Source organism: Berghia stephanieae, chromosome 1 (genome assembly GCF_034508935.2).
Source record: "Berghia stephanieae isolate SIO BIC M18660-M18661 chromosome 1, UCSD_Bste_1.3, whole genome shotgun sequence".
Classification (NCBI taxonomy): Eukaryota; Metazoa; Mollusca; class Gastropoda; order Nudibranchia; family Aeolidiidae; genus Berghia; species Berghia stephanieae.
The window spans coordinates 138355527-138363026 of NC_088360.1; the positions used below are offsets into that span (position 1 = coordinate 138355527).

Here is a 7500-nt window from a genome sequence, read left to right on the forward strand (position 1 = left end):
AAAGGAAAAATATAAATCAGTCACCGACTTCCGACGTGTACATATCTACAGGTCTGATATCCGAAAACACTTATGGCCCAAGTTCAACATTGTTGTAATGTACAATACTTTGCGTCATTTTATTTTGAGATTCCCATTACAACAATGGGCCCATAAGGAACTGGGTTATCAGACCTGCAAATAAGTACACGTCGTCCACTAAACGGTACTCTGTCAGGGAAAAATCAGTGCTGAAAAATATAAGGTATAGCAAAAAAAAAAAAAAACACAAAAAAATACAACAAAAAACAAACATGTTACATAGGAAATGGTTTATCTGTTTAATTTGGGAAAAAGATAGTTAGATTGATTAAGTGTGAAAACCGAAATATCAAATATTTGTGATTGTTTTAACTTGAAATACTCTTTCATGAATTCTCTTCACTCCGATACTGTACCAGATAGATGCAACAATTCACATTTTTCCCATTTTGATATCAACAGTAGAACACTTTTTTTAAAAATTGAGATTTTATATAGCGCAATATCCACTAAATGTGTTCAAAGCGCTTTACAAGGGGTCTCTGGCCACACAGTAACATATAACATTTAGGACGGGACATGACGCCTGTTAATCGATGTTACATTTTTTTTTTTCGGACAAAGACAACGCTGTAAACGGCCAGTTACTCATTTTACACTTGAGTACGGTGAAAAAATGTGAGTAAAGAGTCTTTTCCAAGGACTTAACTATGCGCCAAGCGAGGCTACAGCTCAGGACATTCCGATCCGAAAGCGATTGTCAAACCACTAGACCACATAGCCGAATACTGATATGGCCAATTTTGTTTTAAGTTCATTTTTTGTTTTTCTATATTCAATTTTGTGGAGTAAAAAAAATTACGCCAAGTATTGAAGAATGGGAGAAGTGAAGAGTGACCAAAAGGGAGATTATAATGAGAGGATGAGACAGCAAGGTTGTCGCCCTTCTCAAAGGGAAGCAACCTCTTCACCTGTCCTTGTTAGCCCCCCTGTCACGGGGCTGTGAGAAAGGAAAAGGGCGGACGCAATATGGCCCCCGAATTAATGGAGACAATGTTTGTTTTGGGAGTGATCATTTCATTGGAGACAAAAGTACAGCGCTTCCCGGATGGAAGGGTATGATGATATTATGTGTGTGTGTGTGTGTGTGTGTGTGTGTGTGTTTGTGTGTGTGTATGTGTATGTGTGTATGTGTGTGTGTAAAAAATAATAAATAAATAGATAAAATTCCCTTTATTCATCCCATAGGGAAAATTTGTCGCTAGGATCTATTCCAAGGGAAGATTGGAATAACCCAGGCGTCAGCCGCAGTGCAGCGCCTCAAACTGAGCTAGGGCGAGGTGATTTGCTTAAGGCCACACAACGTAGCGGGTATTCGAACTCGGTACCTTTCGGGTGCGAAGCAAAGACTGTACCACGGAGCCACGCTGTGTGTGTGTGTGTGTGTGTGTGTGTGTGTGTGTGTGTTGTTTGTTTTTTCTTGGGATGCGTTTATTCGTATATTTGTATTAGTAAGTCAATATCTAGCGTTAATGAAAATAAATCGAGGAACAATCAGGGAAATGGATATACAGAAATTTCCTTTGCTGATAAGTTATGTTTAAATTGAAAATAGATAAATAAATAGGCATGCACACACACACACACACACACACACACACACACACACACAAGAGAGAGATTTATATAGCGCAATGTCCACTAATCGTGCTCAAAGCGCTTTAGAATGGGTTCCTGGCGAACAGCATGTAGGACGAGACACGAAGCCTGTTAGGCAATGTTACATTTTTTCCGACAGAGACAACGCTGTTAACACCAACGTACGCATGATACACTTTAGTAAGGCGAGAGAATGTGAGTAAAGAGCCTTTTCTAAGGACTCAACTATGCGCCGCTCAGAGTGGGACTCAAACCCTAGACCTTCCAGTACGAGGGCGAGTGTCAAACCACAAGGCCACTTCGCCGAATTAACGAATAAATAAATAAATAAATAAATATATAAATAAATAAATAAAATACAGAAATGATTACATGAATAAATATGAATAAATTTTTCCTAAACGAAATCACGACACAAAATGATGAAATTGGGAGAAGAATCATAAATGTTTTGTTTTTTTTCTTAAATAAATTTGTTAGACATAAATCCAGACATAAATACGGCTTTGAGGCGGCGGGTCTAAGGAATAGGATTCAACAGTCATGACGTCACTTCCCTCGTAATGACGAATAGTAACTTAGTGGTGTGTAACTGGTTCTAAACTATCGGAACAATGGCGGACGCCCTTATGAAATATTTCTCCGACGAGCATAAAAGTGTATCCAGAGGAGAAAAAAACATTATAAAACTCTGATCATGTTTTGACTTTTATACATTCTGATCACATGACATGTGAAAACGTTCTCGCCAGCATGAAAGATAAAAGTACCGATTTTCTTTGTTTAGAACCAAGCTGCTGGTTGCTGGGCGGACGTGACATCAGACTATTGAATCCAATTAAGATCTAATTGAAAATAGATAGAGAAATAGGTTATTTGGCCAAAAAACTAAATGAGCATTGATATAGTGCAATATCCACTAATCGTGCTCTTAGCGCTTTACAAGGGGCCCCTGGTCAACAGCAACGAGTACCATGTACCAACGCTATTAACACCAAAGTAATCGTCATGTTACACTACACAATGATGAAATTTGGAGAAGAAACATAAATGGTTTTATATTTTAAATAAAATTGTTAAAAATAAATCCAGACATAAATTATGTGGCCATTCGCTTCAAAACGGTATTATTTCGGGATGATTAAGATGCTGAAAATTGAATTTATTGCCAGAAATATCAGACTTGGGTTGAGTTTGTATGCTTTAGTGAGGAGAATGAACGTACTATTTGAGAGTGTTACATATCAGTAATTGCATTTTTCATCAGTTTGGCATTAATTTTGACTTATTAACATCTGGTTCATCCCGACATAATACCGTTTTGAGACGACGGGTCACAAATGCGGCTTTGAGGCGGCAGGTCTAATGATTTTGGGACAACGTTTGTTTGTAAGATACACCACCGGCTATGTGCGGTTGTGTGGTCTAAGGGCATGACTCTTGTCTTCGGATCTGAAGGTCCAAGGTTCGGAGACCCAGTTTAACCGGTGAAGATTTAATTTGATTCCTTGGAAAAGGCTCTCAACTCATATTTTCTCGCCGCACTCAGATGTAAAATGAGTACCTGACTGTTAACAGCTGTGCTTCTGTCCGAAAAAAAAATAATATCGCATAACAGGCGTCATGTCTCGTTTTACACGTTAAGTGTTGCTGTTGGTTCGGGGCCTCTTGTAAAGCGCTTTGAGTACGTTTCACGGATATTTAAAAAAAAAATTATTATTATTAATTTTTTTTTTTTTTTGTATTTTTTTCCGTATTCTGAAAAACAATACCTATATAAAATTTTGGCCAGAAAACTCATCCTTCAAATATCGATCGATCCTCGTTCCCTTTGTGTGTGTGAAGCGAGTGCTCTATCAATTGAGCTATCGAGACCCCCAATGATGAGAAAAAGGTCTTTAGAATTTTACTCAATACCAGAAATAGTATATTATATCCTCCCCATAACAAAGAGAATTTTAACCCCAAGTTACACATTTAAATTCGTGGCTATGAATTCAATTACATACCAATACCAAGCTCATCCAGATTTATTATTAACCAGTTAAATGCAGTACTTTGAGGAGACACAAATTTTAAAATTTGGCCAGAAAACCCGTCCCTCAAATATCAATATTTTTAAACGAACCTCATCTTGGCAAAAAAAATAAATAAATAAATAAATTAAAAATGGTCAGACCTTGGACTTGGCGAGGAATGCTCTGTTTTTCAAGCTTTTTAAAAAAAAATTGAGCGTTATATAGCGCAATATCCACTAAATGGTGCTCAAAGCGTTTTACAAGGGGTCACTGGTCAACAGCAACATTTAACATGTAGGACGGGACATGCCGCCTGTTAGGGGATATTACAATTTTTCGGACAACGACACCGCTGTTAACGGCCAGGTACTCATTATACACCTGAGTACGGTGAGAGAATGTGAGTAAAAAGCCTTTTCCAAGGACTCAACTATGTGCCGAGCGCAAGGCTCGAACCCAGGACCTTCCGATCCGAAAGTCATACCACTAGACCACATAGCCGCTTGTATATGTCTCGGATTTTTGAAAAAGCAAAGATGTTCAGTTTATCCAAGGACGCCGGCGATAAATTGGCTTCTACGAATATTACTCCGCCAGTTCCTCGAAGACAAGCGTAGAGAGCTCTTGAGGTTTCTGTAGTGGCAGCAGTCGGATGGAAATGAAATTATACCAAGTTAGAGGAAGTCTTTGGGCAGTCCGATTGCCTCTCTTGGCTGGGTAACTGCTGATCGCGTTCAAGTTGATCTAATGAAAACTATAGGATTATAACATACCCACCCCCCCAACACACACACACACACACACTCATACACACACGACACACACACACATACATAACCATACAAAACACATGCATACAGATATGCACACACATACACACAACAAAACACACACACATACACACGCATACTCCTACACATACAACAAATATATATATTTTTCAACTTGAGATTTTATATAGCGCATTATCCACTCAAAGCGATTTACAAGGGGTCCCTGACCAACAGCAACACGTAAAATGTAGACGAGACATGACGCCTGTTAGGCGATATTACAAATATACACAAGCATACACAAAAATAGCAAGCAAACACACGGAAGAGAGAGAACGATATTGAGACAGAGAGAGAGAGAGAGAGAGAGAGAGAGAGAGAGAGAGAGAGAGAGAGAGAGAGAGAGAGAGAGAGAGAGAGAGATAATCACTAGTAATGGGTTTGAACCCCCAATGATGATTCGATTCACCAACAGTTCGTTCAGTTTCGTCTCATCTTCACACACACTATAACTATGAAAGGAACGCGTTCATTCTTCAACCAAGCAGTGCTTTTGTCATAGAAATGACTTTATCCGCCCAATACCGACAAGCCAATCTGTCCAATTAGATCAACTAAATTATTTCAAGTCGAGAAGGAAGACCAGGCTTCTGAGTTGCACTGGCCAAATACAAATTTTCATTTTGGCCAGAAATCTTTTACTTCAAATATTATCACTAAATCAAAATGACCGACAACTTTATCAAATGTTTCTAACCATTCTAACCTCTTAAGTCACAAGTTTGGGAGTTTCAAGGTCGACTGATGTTTTGAGATTTTTTTTTTCTTGTATATTTCTTTCTTGCTTTGTCTGGCACCTTTCATACACACTTACTTGTTCAGGACTTTTCATATATATGGGCATCATCTAAATCGATCACTATTCGAAACATGCGTTTTCTGGCTAAATTTTAAAATATGATTTTTGTCAATTTAATGCAGACTTGACCAATCAAGTTTGTATTGAATCCTCTTCTTCTGACTGTTCGTAGACTTTATTGTTAGAATAGCAGAGTTGTCGGATTATCAAACTTCATTGAGCACAGTATGTGCGGCTATGTGGTCTAGTGGTATGACACTCGCTTTCGGATCGGAAGGTCCTGGGTTCGAGCCTCGCTCGGCGCATAGTTGAGTCCTTGGAAAAGACTCTTTACTCACATTCTCTCACCGTACTCAGGTGTAAAATGAGTACCTGGCCGTTAACAGAGTTGTCTTTGTCCGAAAAATTGTAATATCGCCTAACAGGCGTCATGTCTCGTCCTACATGTTAAATGTTGCTGTTGACCAGGGACCCCTTGTAAAGCGCATTGAGCACGTTAAGTGGATATTGCGCTATATAAATGCTCAATTTTATATAGCGCAATATCCTCTAAACGTGCTCAAAGCGCTTTATAATATATATATATATATATATATATATATATATATATATATATATATATGGAGAGACGGAGAGAGAGAAGAGAGAGAGAGAGAGAGAGAGAGAGAGAGAGAGAGAGAGAGAGAGAGAGAGAGAGAGGTACTAGAAAGAAAAAAAGAACTAGGGCAAGTGACTGTGGGATATTTTAGTGTTTGACAATGATGAGCTATTTATCTTCATAAGATCTGGACGAAATCAAACCTCCCTCAAGACGTAATCTGCCATAATCTGGCCAAACAATTTTATGTATTTTGGCCAGGAAACATTTGCTTCAAATATCAATCGATTTAAACAGCCCTCAACATGCCAAAAAGTCTCAAACTCATAACTTTTTTCAAAGAGTTATTTTGGCATATTTTAGACAAGTCGTATTCGGAGTCATTTTAATTGATCAATAATCTAAGTAAAACTTCTCAGGCCAAAATTGTTTTGTTTTTTTTTTCAAAATGTTTTTGGCAATGTTCGATTGTAAAATCCCTTCCCTCCTGCTTCCCCCCAATTCTCCCAATATCAGTAGGAAGTGTTTAGTGGCCATCGTTCCCGGCAAGCACCATACAATCAATTGAAAAACCCAGCTAAGATTCCTGCCTGACGCGCCAAATCCTGCTCGGCCGCCGAAAATCTATCAACCACGGAAGTGAAAACCGCTTCATCGGCGTTAAAACCGGTGCTTGAGGGCGCTGCAGAAAATCTACCTATGAATAAATTTGCCATTTGGCAGGGGAGGCTACCCGAAGAGGTCTGGCGTTTGATTGATCAGCGGCATATTTCTGGGATTTGGGTTTTAATCAATTTCTCTCCAGCTCCATCTCTTGCCAAAAGAAGAATTGGAAGGCGCTGAGATTTTTTTTTTTTTTTTTTTTTTTTTGTGTGTGTGTGTGTGTGGGTTTTTTGTGTTGTTTTTTGTTTTTGTTTTTTCAATGAAGAATCTTTACTGGAGTTGTTGATAGGATCGCGAGATGAAGAGAGAAAGAGAGAGAGAGGGGGGGGGGGGAGGTAAGGATGTAAGCGTCAAGGTATATATATATATATATATATATATATATATATATATATAAGAAGAAGAGAGAGAGAGAGAGAGAGAGAGAGAGAGAGAGAGATGGATGGGTAATAGATACTTAATATATAGATAGATATGTGGATAGACAAAATAGACAAATAGATAGATAGATAAAGAGACAGAGAGATATAATATAGATTGGTGTTAAAGAGATAGATAGATCTATGAATAGATAGATAGGAGAAGGAGAGGGAGTGATGTTGATGTACAAATGCATTTTGAGTCAAGAATTACGTGTTCTCATTATACTAGAACAAACACAAGTCTGCCATAATAATAATCATTAAAAAAAATTAATAAAACGCGTATTTAAAATTTTGGCTAGAAATCTCGTCCTTCAAATATCGATCGAATTAAATATCCCTCATCTTGGCAAAAACACTCAAACCCGAGAGTCGATGGAAGACTTCGCAAAGTCCCAGGTTTGAGAGTTTTTGCCAAGATGAGAGTAATTTTAATCGATCGATATTTGAAGGTCGAGTTTTCTCACCAAAATTATAAATATGTGTT

At 38.2% G+C, this 7500-nt stretch overlaps 1 protein-coding gene across 1 annotated transcript in view; it reads left to right on the forward strand.

Annotated features, from left to right (window-relative positions):
• Window positions 1-7500, forward strand: part of LOC144963341 (uncharacterized) — a 90649-nt gene that overhangs the window by 13963 nt on the left and 69186 nt on the right. The gene's annotated exons all lie outside the window — the stretch shown is intronic.